General features: G+C 40.8%; 1 non-coding gene across 1 annotated transcript; it reads right to left on the bottom strand.

The window, feature by feature from the left end:
- Nucleotides 1–2,974: 2,974 nt before the first annotated feature.
- On the bottom strand, nt 2,975–3,042 carry Trnag-acc. Its single transcript has one exon. It is a non-coding gene; the product is annotated as a tRNA-Gly (tRNA).
- Between the last annotated feature and the right edge of the window lie 1,482 nt (nt 3,043–4,524).

Here is a 4,524-nt window from a genome sequence, read left to right as displayed (position 1 = left end):
CAGAGATATCACAGACAACAAGAAAAGATGAAAGTTAATTTTGAATCAAATAACGGTGGAGACTACAATGAAGTGTTTTCATTGCATGAGCTTCATACAGCTCTTGAGCACGCTCATGACACTGCAGCGGGTGATGACAATATCCATTATCAGCTACTGAAACACTTGCTTGAACCATATCTGGTCACACCTTTAGAGATACTTGACAAATTATTGAAATTGTCCTCCTTCATGGTGTAATGCCATTGAAGTCCCTATACCCAAGCCCGACCGGGTTCATAAAGATCCATCAAATTACAGACCAATATCTCTCACAAGCTGTGTCTGTAAAACCATCTGGAAATCAAGAACCTAATTACAGATATACAATGTGGTTTCCGAAAACATCGCTGTACCATAGATCATTTGGTACGATTAGAATCCTTTGTTAAAATGCTATTATAACTAAACAACATCCAAAACCAACTGTATACACTTATGCAGAAAATACAAACTCAATAAAGACCCTGAATTATCATTAAATGGCACACCCATCATAGTTGTGAAGGAAGCGAAGTTCCTTGGTCTCATCTTTGACTCGCATTTAACCTTTCTGCCACATATTAAATGGTTCAAAGCAAAATGCCTTTAGGCTCTCGATTTGTTGAAAGTCGTATCAAATTCAAAGTGGGGAGGAGACCAAACTTCCCTCCTTCACTTATAGATCACTGGTCAGATCAAAACTTAATTACGACTCCATCGTATATGGTGGGGCCTGTAAAAGTAACCTCAAACTACTAAATTCTGTCCACCACAAAGGTCTAAGACTTTCTCTTGGATCTTTCAGAACCTCTGCCATTGATAGTATTTACGTCGAGGCTGATGAGCCATCTTTAAAACATCGACTTACTAAACTATCTGTACAACATATCGCAAAACTCTATTCTAATAAGTCAAACCATGCCTATAATTCTGTTTTCAATCCTCTTTATCAGTATCTGTACCAAAAAATCATCTCTTATTCTGCCTCTAAGAATAAGAATAAAACATTTCATATCTGCTGCTAGGAACTGAACTGGAAAATATATGTCCTTTCCGCAGACTTTCTTCTCCTTCTTGGAAGTTGGTTAAACCACAGGCTGACCTTACTTTATCTAAACTAAGGAAATCGGAAACAAATCAACTACAATATCAACAAGAACCTCCTTCCCGTCATCTTTCTTCTCCACCTTGGCAATTAGTGAGGCCATAAGTTGACCTGGCACTGACAACATTTAAAAACTCAGAAACTAACGAATTACAATATAAACAAGCATTATAGCACGACAATGTGTGATACTCGATTCTGAGTCTCTTTCCATAACACATTGGTCTGAATAACGCTGGCCACTTCGTCGCCATATTCTTGTTCTTCCATCTGCAGTTGATACGCAGTACCGACTCTCATCTGTGAACAGAAGAGTTCTCCATTGCCTGTATCGCCAGTTTTGGTGTTGTTGGGCAAACTGTTGACGTTCACGCCGATGACGAGGGGTGAGGATAGGTCCACGGTAAGGTCTACGGCAATTGAGGTTCGCGCTGTTAAGGCGTATCAGTACTGATTGGTCTTCCGTGTGTTCCCCCTGTCTGGCGTGCTGTTTCGGATGCCTGCATGAAAGGATTCTGTACATGTTGTTGCACAACATGGCGGTCTTGTCGTCTTGTGGTCACCGTTGGTCTGCCAGTACGATCATTTGTGGTGTTGGTGGCCCGGAAACGTTGCTGCAGCCTGTAAATGGTCCGAACGTTGACCTGGAAGTGTTTGGCAACGGCCTGTCCAGTGTGGCCAGATTCAAGTCTTCCTAGCGCCTGGTTCCTCTGAGCTGTCATGAGTCGCGGCATCCTGCTGACGTTGTAATGTGAATGTTTCAGTTGCAGTTGCATGAAAAACATGGAGAACACCGTACCATCTCCGAGATCATGTTGCGTTTTTGATACCATTTCCTGGGTTCCATTCTGAGTTTGGGAAGGAATGTCTTTGCCCAGGTAAAGTTGGAGATGTTGTCAAAAATATACAATCAAAACATTAAATGAGTTCACAGTTATCCCTTTCTGCGAAGGAAAATTCCAAACTGACGTTTCTTTTGCTGCTTAGTATACATAATCACTGAACTTTGCAAGGATTATACATTATCACTGAAAAGTGTACTAGAATTTTAGACATATTCCCTGAAATCACTACTTGTGTAGTTTGAGGTATATTTCTCCCCAAAAGATGTGAAATTAGACTTTTGTATTAAGCAGGATAGAGACGTTTCTTTGCTACAATGATATCTTTATTCAACATAATAGATGTACATGATGTGCATAAAGAAAAGTATGATGAACATGTTTGGAGAACATCAATTCAGTTTTTATTTTGACAAGACAGTGATGAGTGGCACCTTGAATTACATTTTACACCAGCCTTGTAGCATTTTGCATCTATTTGTCTGGCACCTCTTGACTCTGGACAGCACAATTGCACTTAACAAAACCATGTCCACCACAGGCTGACCCAAACTGGACTGCTAAGCGTAAGGAGACCAGTTTTTCAGTAGACATATCCTCTAAGGTGTACGGAGCTGTGGCGCACACATCAAATTGAAATTACGAGAATATTTTCCAGATAAAACACCGGCTTTGACAGCAGTTGTGTATATGCCACTGTCATTAATGGGATCAGCTCTAATAGTAATAGTAATAGTAATAGTCCGCTTATATCCAGGCACATTGCCTGCTCACGGCATTAGGAACATTACTATCCCCGGTCATAGGACACTATATTACTTTCCGATACTCTTTCAACTCCCTGGGGATCATACAGCTATGCTGCATGTTAGGCGCAGTGAACTAAACATTCACATTGCCAGTACACCCTCACATTTGACAGCTGGGTGAAGTGGGACAATGTGGATCTAAGTATCATGTCCAAGGATACTACACAGCTGTGCCCACCTCGGGACCCGAACATAGGTGCCTCCACCGGGAATCGAACCCGGGCCTTCAGCGTGGTAGGCTGACGCCTTACCACTGCACTATTGCGCTCTACCTCTGTCCACATATGGGATTGAACTTCTGACAGAACAACTTTACTTCTTTTCTCCATTCTCTCGGCTTTTTGCAACTGAGAGTCTTCTAAATGAGCTCAGTTCTAAAATGAGTCAATCTCAAATTTGCTCATCAGCAAAGCCCATAGTTGGCCTTGTAGAATAGATAAACGTCTTACAATTACACTCCATAATCAGTAAGTAGGAATGTTTAATACAATTACCAGAATTACAAAACAAACAAACCTTGCTTAATTCCCCTTTCATCTCAAGCTATTTATGCATTATTGCCCTCAATAAAGGTGTGTTTCAAATGATTGACTTTGATGGTCTTTCTTCGGTCTAACGAGAGCTCATTTATACACCAATACAAGCAGGGAAGAGCTTCGGGACCGTTCGACTATCTACGAGGGTGCACGACAACGTCGGGGACTGATAGGTTTGACAGATGAAGGTGCAAAGAGTATAGTTACAAGGACGCTGAAGTTCCGAATTCCAAATGTGTTAATACCCGTGAAGGTCAGGGTTAGAATTGGCCTTCAGTAACCCATGCTTGTCGTAAGAGGCAACTAACTGGATCGGGTGGTCAGGCTCGCTGGCTTGGTTGACACATGTTATCGGTTCCCCACTGCGAAGATCGATGCTCATGCTGTTGATCACTGGATTGTCTGTTCCAGACTCGATTATTTACAGACCGCCGCCATACAGCTTGCATATATCGCTGAGTGCGGCGTAAAACTAAACTCACTCACTCGCTCACCAAATGTTTTAATGAAATGCATAATAAGAGTTCAAATACCAAATACGAATGCCGAATGTCGAGTGTCCAATGTGCAAAAATACCGAATCTGAAAAAAAATCAGATTCGGGATTCGAATCTCGAATATGGAAAAAGTATTCAGATTCGGGATTCAAATCCCGAAACATGAAAGTTGAGAAAACTCAGATTTGAGGTTCAAATGTCGGAAACTGTAGTTTGGTTGTTTATGTTTTTAAGTTACCCAGGTATACAACGAGCACCTAGTACATTAGAAGGGGGATGAAATATAAGAGTACAAAGACCGAATGCCGAGTGTCGAATGTGCAAAAATACCGAATATTTAAAAAATATTCAGATTCGGGATTCAAATTCCGAATATGGAATATAAATTCAGATTCGGGAATTGAATCCCGAATATGAGAAAAATATTCAGATTCGGGATTCAAATCCCGAAACCCGAATGTTGAGAAAACTCAGATTTGAGGTTCAAATGTCGGAAACTGCAGTAGTTTGGTTGTTTATGTTTTTAAGTTACCCAGGTATACAACGAGCACCTAGTACATTAGAAGGGGGATGAAATATAAGAGTTCAAATACCGAATTTCCGAGAGTCGAATGTGCAAATATACTGAATGCGAAAAAAAAATCAGATTCGGGATTCAAATCCCGTAACCCAAATGTTGAGAAATCTCAGATTTTAGGTTCAAATATTAGTTTA

The sequence above is a fragment of the Haliotis rubra genome, unplaced genomic scaffold (genome assembly GCF_003918875.1).
Source record: "Haliotis rubra isolate DU_JTF1 unplaced genomic scaffold, ASM391887v1 Scf725, whole genome shotgun sequence".
Taxonomy (NCBI): domain Eukaryota; kingdom Metazoa; phylum Mollusca; class Gastropoda; order Lepetellida; family Haliotidae; genus Haliotis; species Haliotis rubra.
The sequence above is the reverse complement of the archived record's forward strand: the minus strand, read 5'-3'. Positions and strand labels throughout refer to the sequence as shown.